Below are 14,391 nucleotides of genomic sequence, written 5' to 3' on the forward strand. Positions count from 1 at the left end.
TTAGTTAGTTTTATTATTACTAGCATGTATCAGGTTTAACTTCTGAATCACCCTTGATTAGTTAGTTTTATTATTACTAGCATGTATCAGGTTTAACTTCTGAATCACCCTTGATTAGTTAGTTTTATTATTACTAGCATGTATCAGGTTTAACTTCTGAATCACCCTCGATTAGTTAGTTTTATTATTACTAGCATGTATCAGGTTTAACTTCTGAATCACCCTTGATTACTAGTTTTACATATTTAAAAAATATGTGAGCTAATATTACAAAAGCAGACAAAACTGTTTATGAGACTTACGCTTTAGAAATGCAGTTTACTAACTACGTTTATGTTATTTCTGCAGAATTATAACATTTTCTAGAGCAGATAGATAGATAGACAGTTAGATAGACATTGCATTTTTCACTCTTGTCTTCTCTCTCTATTATCACTTGAACTTTGACCCTGCAGATAATCAAATGAAAGAGGCAGAAGATCATTAAATACATCTTTCCAGCATGTGTGTGCACAAATAAACACACTCACACTCACACACACACACACACACACACTCTAGAAAAGACTCATTTCATTTATTGACATTCTTCACAAGATCATGTGATTTAGCTCAAGGTTCTTCTCAGCCATGCTCAGGAATGTCCGTCACATGCTGATATGAAACTGTACTTTGCCCTCTCCAGTGACATGGCATTATTATGCTTTTTAAATCCCTTTTTTTTCTCTAGCTAAAGCACTGCACATTATCTGTATTGAAGATGTCAATAATCAATGACCCATCACTCCATTTACACTTCTTTTTGTACATTGATGTCATTCTCTTGACTCATCATTTATTGCAGATTCTTTTAAACCTCATACGGCATCCAGTATCAGAACCATTAACTACTAAGTCTTAATGACTAACAAAGAAACAGACTTAACTTGCTGAGATTCTTCATCCACTAACGTGTTACCACCTTTTGATTTACTGCTGGTTATATCCTGGTGTCTTGTCACCATGGTACAAACACATTATTAAATAATACAGTCAGTTAGTCACAGCACTGAGAGACTCAGTATGCATTTCTAGAACAGGACTGTGCATTTGTACAACTGAACATAACAGTCGTAGATCAGCTACTAAACTGCATATTTATATCCTCGTATGTGCTTATTTATGTTCTTTGCTTTCTACTGAAATTCCTTTTTCTAGTCATTCATAGTTTCTTTGCAATTCTTGCTTTGTTCTAATACTTGTACATGTCTTCTTGTGCTGGAAATCCCACTGATTCTGTTTCTCATATGAATAAATCTATCTCTGTCCAGCTGATGCTATATGTAAGTGTGCTCTGTAACTATGGACTTCTGATATTGCTGCAATCTATTTAGAGCAAATGACAGGCACAGCCAAACTGCATTTTGTTTTTATGAGCAGGTACCATGGCCATTTTATGTCACAATTTCCTTACAACTCTTCCTTTTTTAGCTATTTTATATGTATTTGTATTTATTTACAAGCCCTTTAATCATCTGTTCTCCCACTCAGATCATTCCATCATTCATCTCAGCCCAAACCTACACAATTTGTTATCAGATGATCTGGTTCTCTTTCTCTTTCACTAATTCTTGTAAACACATTTTAGCTTCACAGTGTATTTACAGTCAGGGACAGTTAATAAGAGCAAAATGCTGGGAGGAAAGTGCACCCTTAACATTAATAGCACTGCTGTATATGTTGTGTCAATGCACATTCAATGCAACATGTCTGAGGATGCTTCTGTCTTTGTCTGCCTGGAATCCATCTGCAGTGACCCTTGAACAGCTGCGTGCTATGCCTTCTGCCAGCCAAAGGTCATTTATCTAGTGTGAATCTGGGATCTACACTGTGGACAGAAGAGTAATCTGCTTTTTGCTCAGTTTTGAAATTGCCAGACTATCATTCATCAGACCTGGACATGCCATCCCCCAATATGGATCTTTGGCAACACAAATGTATGGTTAGCTTTTGCAGAAGTGGGACAGATACTTTTCAATATGTGTGTGAAAGTCAGCGAACAGAATATTTATCTGCTTCTTCACTGAGGATCTTGGGACAGTTCATGGGTTCATATGTGAATACTAGGCTAACTGTCTTGAAGAGCCATTTTAAATCTAGCCAACAGCCCAAGGTCAGAATCAAGCAACTCTATCCTTTAACAGCTGTCCACAACCTGTTGCTTGGATTCTCTAGCATGTCTTTGTTTCATCTGATGCAACTCCATTCCTTCATTTTCCCTTTTCCTAATAAAATTGTTTCCTGGTAATAGTATTTTTTTTTTTATCAGAACATCCCAGATAAATTATTTTTAATAGGAATCCAGATCCCTGTTCTCATTTTTCTCACACCTTCATGTTACGTTTTATTTCTGTTTCTTAATCCCACTTTATGAAATCCTTTATACTTGTATGTTATAATAGCAATGACAGATTTCAGAACTTTCTGTTTATACTAAGTAATCCCAGTAGTGTTACATTGTTTCAAGTTTCTGTTGATACTAAGTAATCCCAATAGTGATACATTGTTTCAAGTTTCTGTTGATACTAAATAATCCCTAGTTGGATGCACTGTTTCATGCCAGTATACACATTCCCATCACCATAAGTAGACCACTAAGGTTCACTTTAACACAAAACTTTTGCTGTCATACTTCTCAACAGACACTGAAAATAGGTACAAAGGTCATTGAAAAGTGAGTACATCCAACTAAAAATCTCAGCATCTGATTAGCATAAAAATGTAATACCAAATAGCACATAACACTTCCCACTTGCCATAGGAATGTGGAATACTATTCAGAAACTTCTGTTTAAAAACACTGAGTGACAAAATGATGGAAAATATAAGCACATTATTAGACAGTGTAAGATCTGTACACACAAATGAACTGTATTGCAAAATTCTGCCACTCAAGGTCATTTATTTTTGTTTCAGAAAAAGATGTAAGAAGTGTGTCTACTGTCTTATGATTTTTGCCACTAGTATGTTGGTCATGTAGTGTGGTTTTCTGTGTACTAGACAGCTGCAAAAAACGCAGGGAATGAGGGGGATCCAAAAAATTGTGTGAAGGGGTAAAATCAAGCCTGGAAATAGGAATATACCTCCACAAATAGAGGCATCCTGTGCAGGGGTAAATCAGTCCTAAAAATATGAATGTTTCTCTAAAATAGGGACAGTTGAAGGTCTAATTTCAAAAAAACACTTTTGCCTTCAATGATCTCCTTCATCTTTGCATCACTTTTCATCATTGCACCTTATCCATGATTTGCATCGATCACCTAGCTTACAGAAAATGGATGCAAATGTAAGTCTTAGTTTAAAACCCATCCATACATTATCAGTTATTTGCAGTTTCTATGGTCTAACTTAAATATTAAAGCACTGCCATTTTTGTAGATCTGCTCATTTTCAGAAGCTACTTCTGTTTCACCATCATACAGGAAAGACTTGCATTACGTGTACAAGACAACAAAACAAAAAATATGTCTCGTAAATTATGACTTTGTTGTCTTACACTGTCCTAGCTTTTTTCACTGCAGCTAGGTAAGCTCATTTCTGATTGACTCTCAATATTATGTAGATCATGGGCAAGCAAAAATATCAAGGCAAAAATGAAACCCAAATATGGCATGGGGCACCCAGGAAGGTTACAGTTTCTTTAAGACATGAAAGTATTTCAGTAGTTGCATTTTGAGATAAGCTTTTTTTAAAAAATACATATGTATTTTTGGCACACATGCTCATGCAAACACACACACACTCACACACACACACACGCACACACACACACACACACACACACACACACACACACACACACACACACACACATATAGACACACGCATGCAAATAACTTTCTTTCCAACTTAATGCATCTATTTAAGGAAATAAAATTATTTGTGTATAATAGGCTGAGGGTGCAAACAATTCCCATAATAACATTCATGTAGAAAGGCTAGATAACCTAATGGCATTGAGAGAGACAAATGGCAGAAAAGTTACTGATAATCATGACAGAAGACAACAGTGCATTTAAGCCATTCAGATGTTATTACTCAAGACTGAATGATTTGCTCACATACTTACTGTAATAACTGTTTGGATCATGTGTAATGATGTTGCTATAAATACCACAATTTGTTTATTATTATATGTTGGAAATAAAATAAAATGTGTTGCAACTTTTTATCTACCAGAAGGCAAAGTCCATCTGATATGCTGTCATTATGACATTATGTTTAAAAAAATAAGAATGATATAAGCTTTTTACTAAGCTTTTTCCTAGAGCATTAAGAATGATATATTTTTTTCCTAGAGCATTAGTAAATGTTATCCATCTGTCCTGAGATATATCAGCCCATCCCAATATAGGCAATGTGGCTTGTAGGTAAACACAGGTCTTAGAGTGTAATGAACAGAAAGATATTAAATGGCCTAATGGCAGATTTTTTCCTTGTCTGCTGCCCAGACAAATAACCAGGCATTGTTAACATAGCTGTCCTACGTGGTGCACCTCAGCTGATAATGCCACCTCCTGTGTCTGTGTGGATGAGCGACACTAGCTAGATGACACAATACACAAATTACATGTTTATTCACATATGGCAACTTACCTGTATGCATCTCAGAGAAGGACCCTGAAGTCCTACAAAATGTCCCAAATAAGACAGTCCCAGTTACAGAGGGCAAGAGCCTCTGAGTGCTTTTACACCACCACCCCTAAAAATGAGAGCTTGTTGAAGGAAGTAACCTTTTCTAAATTCCCACTTCAAGGTACATAATAAAAGCCCAAGTGAATACAAATGCATGCTAGTCAGATGTGACAGCCTGAAGGTGCCATGGGGGTCTTCTGTAAGTAATAAGGTACTCTTGATGCATTGGTCCCCCAGGACTTCATCTTTACTGGCCCCCAGTGTCTATGTCCATGCTGGGTCTACCAGCCATCCTGTTTCTCCCCCAGACTTACTCTGGTATTATGAAATGATCATTATTAGCAAACGTGCCACAGTACTCCATGCTTGAATCACAGAATAGACAAGTACAAATGTTTTATTTCCTACTCTTCAGTCAGTTTAATGCCTGCAGTATTAGCAATGGTAAGTACAGTATTTGGTGTAGCCTAAAGTATCTCACCAGCTGCACTGGAATCACATATCAGGAATTGGTTTGTCACCTTGCTATATGTCCAGATATCCAAAGAGAGACATGCAGGCATCACAAAACATGATATCAGCGGAAGTGTGGCTAAGACTGAAATAACTCTGAAGGAAGTGATCGAGTACATAGGTTCATAGGTGATTGCTAAGCCCCGACCCAAGAGGCCTTTTTAAATATTGCAACATATATTAATATATAAATGACAGGATGAATTATTCCCATATGTAAACAGCAGGATGAATTATTCCATGCCTCTGAACTGTCCAGATTTTTGCAGAATGTCCAGATGTTTGCCTCATATTTTTGGTCTGTTTCTCATAAAATTATGGTTTTCTAGGAAATCACTGGCAAATCATTGAGGATTCAAGTTATGGTATGACAGACATTTGAATTTCAGGCTTCATACCTTCAGAAAATTTGTGCTAATTCAAAATGTGCTATTCCATCGACTTTCTAAGTTTGTAAGAGCAATATTTAAAATTGTCCCTATTTCTGGGCCTTTGTAACCTAATTATTTATGGTTTTGTCAAGATTTCTTGCTCTAAGAGGTTGATATAATTATTCACATTTGTAAATGGCAATATGAATTACTACCCAGGGCATACAGTTGTGTTTAGGTAGTAGAGCATTTACAAGCTGCCTCTGTCCAATAGGGGAAAGGTGCAAGTCCAGGAGTAAATTTTTGACTTCCCATCCATTGATCCACTTTATGTATGAATAGGATGAGAGACAAACTCTGCTTCACATAAATGGGAAGCCTGTCCCAAAGCAAGGGCAGTCTCTGTGACACATATCGTTCCCTCTATAATGCTCTGTTTATGTTACAAATAAGGGTTAGCTCCCTGGTCGGATATTTCTAATCCTGTTAGACTTATTGATATGCAGCAAGTCCCTCAACTCTGGATCAGATGATACCTTACAAACCAGGCACAGTTTACTTGTCAGTAGACTGTAGGCGACTGAGAATAAAGTCTCTATAAGGCTTTGAGGTGGTCTGCGTATTTCATGTGGTTTATGCCTTGTATTCTTTTTGTAAGGAACCTCTATGGTCATTCCAGTTGTTGCCTATGCCTGGTAAGGTAAATTCCAAAGGAAGCATTGCACACTATGATTGGTCGAATGATATATTTGGACCTGGATTCCACACCCTAATGAGTTGTTCAGTATAGAATGTTTTCCTTACAACACAATGCATGGAGGTCAAAGCCCAGGTCACTGTCTACATATGTTCCCAATGTCTCTTATCACTGGGCCTATTCTTAAGAGTGTATTGCTTATGCTGTAATTCCCAAGGGAGAGCAACTTTCCAAAACATACTGTTATGCATTTTTTGCATTCAGTTTTAGACTATGTCTCTGGCACTAATTAATAGTTTGTTACAACACCTCTTGGAGGGTATTAGTGTCTTTGGATGACTCTATAATCTAGCCAAGCTTTCAGCAATCTGCAAACCTAGTCAACCAGAGGCTTTTAATATTAGGTTTGACTTCTGAAAAGTAGATGCCAAAAAGCAGAAGGCCAGAGTAGTGTCCTGGTGGACTATGCTGGTGACTGGCCTTTTCATGGAGGTAGATTTTCCTGCCCAGACCTCGTGTGTGCTGTGAGCCAGTTGGCTATCCATTGGGTGACATAGCGGTTTACTCCTAGTTTTGTGAGTTTGTTAACAATACCTAAATAAGGAATAGTGTTGAATACCTTTGTCAGGTTAAGATAGGCAATGTGTACCATTTTGCATTGTCCATAGCTATGGTGAATTTTTCGAAGTCCACCAGGTTCTGCAGGCATGATCTGCCTTTGATAAATCCAAACTGTATTTGACCCAGTGTCTGAAGGTTTCTTGTGTCTTCATAATATCCATAAAAATTCTTTCCATGGTCTTGCATATGAGACTGGTCAGACTTACAGGTCTATAATTACCTGGTGCAGTAGACAGCCTGCACTTGTGCAGAGGGAAAACTGTTGCCTTCCTCCATTCACTAGGCACAAAGCCAGTTTGGAGGACAAGGTTGAACAAGTATCCTAAAGGGCCAGATAGGTCATGGTTCATGCTATTCAGAAGGCAACCTGGGATATTATCAGGGCCCATAGTTGCAGTATATATTTTTGTTTGCTTTGGAGGACACATAGAGGACGTGTTCACTAGTTATAGCTGGGGGATTTATGGTTGAGGATATCTCTTAGGAGATATCAGGGGAACAGAGAGGTGAAGCTAGAGCTAAATTTGTCATTTAGTAGATGTGTTATTCTGTGCAGGTGATTCCATTTACAACTGTTGTGCTTTACCTTTGAGGCTGCATACATAGCTGAAGAAGGCCTTATGGTTATCCTTTCCCTGAAAGGCTATCATTATCTCAAATCTGGCTTTCCTGGATTGGATAAAACTCTGAATTTGCTTACTAAGTGTAATGAGAGGGGTATTTTTTTTTTGGGGGGGGGCTTTTTTTTTTCTTTCTCTTGGTAGGCATTGCACTTCCTAGTCTTGGCTATAGTTTGCTTTATTTTGCCATATAACTTGTCGATATTGGGATTCCACTGGGTAGTTTGTTCTTTGAGTTAGTCCTATGCTTATTTTAGGTGGGTGCAGCTGCCCTGATGCAGTTGTTTATGTATCTGGTGGTACTGGACTTCTGTGAACAGTTCCACAGAGGTAATTGTGTTGAGGAGGTTTGATGGTGCTTGAAATTTTGCCAGGGTGTGACTCAGTAGCAGGTGGTTTACTTTTGAATAATTTCTAAACCAATGAAGGTTAGATGTGGTTATGAAGTTAGGAAGTCAGGTAGGAAGTTAGGAAGTTACTAGGTTATTGTTCCTGAGGCCCTTACAAGCCTAGCCAAGAATTTAGCCCATGTTCTGACAAGTCAGCAACTGATGCCCCTGTCCAGCAGGGGCACAGGTGGAATCCCAGGGGTGTATTGTCTGTTCCCCATCCAGGTATCCAGTTTGTGCTTAAAAAGGCTTAAGGAGGTACTCTGCTTGATGTGGAGATGGAATCTATTCCACAGAAGGGGGAGTCTCTGGGACACAAATCTGTCCTGCCAGCAAGTCCTATTGATGTCACAGACCAGGTTGAGGTTGCATGTGCAGATTACTCGAGTGGAGCTTGACTTGAGGACATGCAGCAGTCCCATCAAGGCAGGGCTCTGAGATTGCGTTTTATGTCAGACAGAGTTCACCTCTGAGGAGTCCATAGGAGACTTAGTAGAGGGACAGAGCTTTTAGCCTATCTGTGTAGGGTAGATGTTTGAGGCCCTGGATTCTCCTTGTGAGGAACCTCTGTGGTGTCTCCAGCTGCTGCATGTGCTTTTTGAGGTGTATGCCAAAAGGGGCGTTGTACTCAATAATGGGTCTTATAAGGGAAGAATACAGGGAAGTTATGACCTCCTTGTCCCTGGATGAGATACTGTTACTAATGAGGTGGGCCATGTAGAAAGTTTTCCATACAACAGAGACAATATGGTGGTCAAAAGTCAGTTTGCTAGTAACCTGGGCACCCAAGTCCTTCACAACTTACTGTGTGCTTAGGACTTTGTTATTAATGTGATAATTTGTGAGTATGCACTCTCCTCAAAGGGAATGATGATGCATTTTTTTGGCATTCAGTTTGAGGCCATGTATCTGGCACCAGTCATTTGTTTGGGTGAGACACTCTTGGAGGATGTCCACATCACTAGGGGAACTGATGATAGTGCCTAGCTTGCAGTCATCTGCAAACTTGGTCAGTCATAGCCCTTTGGTTTTGGCCTGCACCTCAGAAAAGTATATCCCAAACAACAGAGGCCCCAAGACTGATCCCTGGGGCACATTGCTCATTACGGGTCTACTGCTTTAGGTGGCTTCCCCTACTAGGTGGGTTCTATCAGTGAGAAAGCTTGCTACCTATCTGGTAACATAAACATTGATGGCTAGTTGAGAGAGTTTCTCTATTATACCCAAGTGGAGAATAGTATAGAAGACTTTGGCCAGGTGAAGGTAGGCTGTGTGCACTGTCTTCTCCTTATCCATGGCTTTGGTGACTGTCTCAAAGAAGTCGACCAAATTTAACAGGCATGTCCTTCCCTTGATGAAACCAAACTGTGTGGGATTAAGTGTTTGAAGGTTGCCAATGTCCTTGTTAATGAGGTCTATGATAATCCATTCTATGGCCTTGCAGATCAGGCTACTTAGGCTGATGGGTCTATAATTTCCTGGATTGGTAAATGCTCCACCTTTGTGCAAAGGGATGACAGTGGCTGTCCTCCACATGACTGGGATGAAGCCGGTACCTAGGCTTTGGTCAAATAGGGTGCTTAATGGTGCTGCAAGTTCCTAACTGAGTTCATGTAGGATGCAGCCTAGGATGTTATCGGGTTCCACAGAGGCTGTATTTTTTGCCTTTGAGAGGGCAGCGATGACTTGCTCCCTAGAGATAAAGGGAGGGGGGCAGGTGCTGGGGTTGACCTGATTTACTGATGGGGGGAACAGAGGGTGTTTTCACTGAATCTGTCTGCCAGCAGGTTGGCTATATCTACAGCTGTATCGATGGTGACAGGTTTTAGTGTGATTTCAAAGCTAGGCAACTTTATGATCTGACCTGACAAGTGAGGCTATAACACTCAGGTGAGTACAAAGTTTTTCCATGTTTGTGAAGATAAAAAAACAGAGGTAATCCAGAAAGCTTGAGTAAGGTCTGGTATCCCACCTGTGACCCAGAGAGTGGAAGGACTAACAAGAAACTGATTTCAAAGGATTCATCCAGATAAAATCACTTTAGCTAGCTGATCTAGGAAACTCTCTCTCTCTCTCTCTCTCTCACTCTCTCTCTCTCTCTGATGTCCTCCATATGGGAGGAATAAAGGTGCCTTGTTGAAGTTTCAAGTATAGTTAAGAAGGTGTATGGATGAGTGTTCCAGTTCTAATACATTACATTCAACAAGTCAGTTACTTACAGGCAGTTACAGACAATGGTGGGAGCGTCCAGGGGAGCTGACTGGAGGAAGATCTGTGAGATGGAACAACAAGGAGACAATCCCAATTCTTAAAGGTTAGTCCCTTATTTGAATATTCCTGAAAGATCCATGAGGGTTTACCAGCTCAGCAGTCTGTGGAACCTCATTCTTAGTTAATAGGTTTTTATTTTTTTTTTTATTTTACTTTTAACAAACAAAAACTGACAGCACATCAAGAACTGCCACTATAGAACTATATTTAAGGAAACACTTTCATCTGAGATTAATCAGGTCTACCTAATAGAGTAGTTTGCAGAGGGGTCTATATTAGAACATCAAATGATTAATAGTTGGAATCACTAAAGGTCGACATTTAATGATCAAACTATTAAAACATTGAATGTTCCTAAAAAATAATTTAAAAAAAAAAAGAAAAACTAAAGGGTGTAGGCAGAGGGTCAAGCCCCCTTGCACCCCCCACCCCCCGCTACTTAAATATACCAACTCCGAGACCACACTACATTGAAGTAAACATAAATCTCCCCTTAACGGAGATTTCCGTTTACACATTCAGTATTCTGAACATTCGCTATTGTTGTGTCAACAATATCAGATTCGATATTGTCGGCTTTCGACAATATAATATAGACCCTTTGCAGAGTGGTTTACAGTTTGATCGTTGAAAATGCCTGTTTTTATGAGGCTGTCACCAGACTTTAGTAGCTGTTTTGAATCACATATAATAAAGGAGGCTATGTCTGCATTTGTGGGGCTCATATTCCTTGAAGCAAATTATGAAAGCTTTATTACAAAACTTTTTCCAGTCTACCTTGTCCTTATCAATTCTTGTATCATGTGTAATATGAGAGGCCATGCCCACTTTTATATGGCTAATATTTCCTGAAATACATTATGAAAGACTGATCCTCTCTTGTCTGGCATAAAGGATTACAGTTCCTGCTTATAAGAGGCTCATATACACGACTAACATGATCAGTCTCCAGTCTTCCCTTGTTATATGTAGAGAAGGTAATCACTTACAGTCACAGCAGATAATTCCATTTTTTTAAATACATGCATCCAGAGAAATAGCTTACAGTGGAAACATGTCATAGAGCTCATTTGTAAAGAGCTCATGGATGTGAGCAAGTAGTAGAAACAAGTACAGTTTGAGACCTCAGAACCTTTTGTATAGGCTTGTTGTGCCCATGGAATAAAAATCCACCAAGTGGTGAACTGCAGACTATACAAAACCTTAAATAAAAATAAGTATGTCAGATTTGAGCATAGGCAAACTGTGCCTACAGAGTAAAGAATACAGCAGTGTGGAGTGCTGCCCTCAGATAACAGTTTTCACTGTACAGCAAATTACACAAATTATTTTAAATGCAGGCCCAAGTAACTACTTGGTTGCTGGGGGGGGGGGGGTATCCATAGTGAAAAGGAGAATGCCCTGGTCACTATGGTGTTCCAGTCTGGGGTCTTCACTATCAAGCCTCTTTCTGGATACAGCAATTAGTGAGGGCTCCTCTTTTCAGATACTTTCTCTCCCTGTATTTCAGGTAGTGACGTAAGGGCTGCTCTGTTCAAATTGTTCATCTCTTCATGTTTCTTGTGGTAAAGTCAGTACAAAAATGGTTATATAGCTCTCTCTCGCTCTCTCTCTGGATAGATAAAGAGCTAAAACTTGGAGTGATCAAGTGGAGGGGCAGTTAATCAATCTCCTGAGAGATGGGGCAGTGCCATGGGACCTAGGGCAGGGTTAGATGATGTAAAAGGTTGATGCAATCAGCGTAGGTTCACGCTGTCAATCAAACTAGAAGGCTAGTGCTTGGCCCCCTTTTTATTTTATTTTTATTTATTTATTTTACATTTGTTTACCGGGCTAGCCCGACTGGACCAGGTCCATTTACAGTGGAGGCCCAGGGAGAAAAACTCCACATTTGCTTACAACAATAGTATACAGTAAAATCATACAGTGATATAAGACAGGTAACCATACATATAACAATGAATGTAGTAAAGAACAACATGGTTTACCAACAATAATGTCAAGATAAAGATAAGTTATTAGAGTTCTAGTACATTATGTTTATAGTAGGTAAATTAGGAAGGAAGGTATGAGAAGAAGAGGGAACAGAACTTTTAAGTAATACACGGACAATGTCAGGTGTTCATTAGATGTGATTTAAGTGACTTTTTGAAAAGTGTGGAAGTGGATGCGGAAGTCAATGAAGAGGGGAGCTTATTCCAGGTTCTAGCTATATTATGAGAGAAAAGCACTTTCCTTGCATTATTATTAGCCTTGGAGATGTAGAGTAGTTCTTTGTCAGTGGAATGGAGGTGGCGACTAGCTTTGTAATGCATGAGAAGTTGACTAAGGGCTGAGGTTTTGTCAGGATGTTTCAGGATGTAATAGGTAATGACTAGTTGGTGGTAACTGAGTAGTTAAGGAAGTTCTAGCAATTGTAAGTCCCTTAGAGCCTGACAGTGATGGGTTCTGAAGGAAGAGTTGTTAGCAAACTTGGCAATCTTATTATAGCATGACTCAAGTTTCTCAACATCAGCTTTCTTGTCAGGGTAAGAATTGGCACTGCATACATTAGTGTGGACAATAGGTGAGTTTGGGCTCGGGTGATTCTTGACTGATGTGGGAAGAATGTTTTGTGCCTGTATAGGGTTCCCATTTTTTTACATTTTTTTGTGTACTTTTTGATGGTTTGAGAAATATGGATATCAAAGAAGAGGAGGAGTTTAGTATGGGTGGAAGGAGAAATGGTAGTGCCATTTTTGGAAATTATGGTAAAGGAAAGAGTGGTAGATTTTGATTTATTGGGGGGTGAATAGTAGCAGTTTAGTCTTGTTGGGGTTTAGGATGACTTGGATATCAGTACTCCATGGAGCTAAAGGATTCCTGAGTGAGTTGCTGTATTGTGGTAAGGGAAGGGGCCGAGCAGATTACAGTTGAATCATCTGCATACTGGATAAGTGTGCCATGTTAGGTGGAGGTATGCAGATTGTTAGTGAAAATAGAAAAAAGAAATGGTCCCAGTATTGAGCTTTGTGGTACACCTATGCTAGTAGGAAGTAAGAGAGATAGTGTGCCTTGCCATTGGACAAATTGCTGTCTGTCGGATAGATAACTCTTGAACCAGGCCACAATAGAGGGGGCAAAGGATAGGGAGGCTAGAGTATCAAGTAGGAGGGAGTGTGAGACCATATCAAAAGCTTTGGAGAAATCTAAAAATATAGCTGATACAAAGTTATTTTTATTTCTGTGCTGATTAAGCAAGTTATTAAAAGGGAGGAGGGCAGTAGTTGTACCATGGTAAGTTGAGGGATATAGGCTTCATGTATGGAGTGGTTGATACGGATTGAGACCAGATAAGATATGGATTCAGTGGCTATTTTTAGGAAGTTAGCAGGCAAACTATCAGCTGCAAGGATCCTAGGCTTCAATTTTAGGAGGAGTTTTTTAATTGTAGAGGTGGGAAAAGGTGAGAGAGTAAAGGAAGGAATGTTATCTGGACATTTGGATGGGGTTTGTTTAGGGTTGTCTTTGGATAATTGGGTGGATAATGTCAGAATTGATTCTGTGAAATGGTGATTAAATTGAGAGGCTATGCTCTTATTATTAGTGGCGTTGGGAGCTAGAGTGGTAGTTTTGCCTGGTTTTAGTAAAGAGTTTATGGCTTGCCAAAATTTTTGAGGATTTTTTGAGTATTTGCTTTGAACGGTCAGGAAATAGTTTTGTTTATCGAGTTTGGTTAATTTCTTGGCCTGATTTCTGAATTGAAGGTATTTTTGTTTGGCTGGGGTAGTGTTATCTCTCTTCCAGATTTTCCAAGCCTCATCTCTGGATGTTAGTAGGGCTCTTGTGTCCCTACTTAACCATGGTGCATAGTTAGTCTTAATTCTAACTTTTCTGATGGGTGCTACTCTATTGAGGACATTGGTAAAGGTATTATTGAAGTAGTTGACTGCCTGGTCTAATCCTAGGGTTAGTAGTGGTTCCCAGTTGCATTATTTTAGAATAGTGTTAAGATCTTGAGGGTTTAGGCTGCGGTCATCTCTGATTTGTCTATAAACTATGGGCCTGGGTATGTTGGTGCATTTGCGTAGGAGGAATGTGGGAAGGTGGTCACTAAGACTCATAACAAAAAAAAGGAAAGGCCTGGGCCCAAATCAGTAGTGGAAAGAAAAAAATTTCAAATACCTAAAAGTTGCTGTTTAAGTTTGAACACATCACAAGGTAAAATGCATGTTCAAACATTTAACAGTTACTGT

This window comes from Protopterus annectens, chromosome 11.part0, assembly GCF_019279795.1.
Source record: "Protopterus annectens isolate FY-2018-M chromosome 11.part0, PAN1.0, whole genome shotgun sequence".
Taxonomy (NCBI): domain Eukaryota; kingdom Metazoa; phylum Chordata; order Ceratodontiformes; family Protopteridae; genus Protopterus; species Protopterus annectens.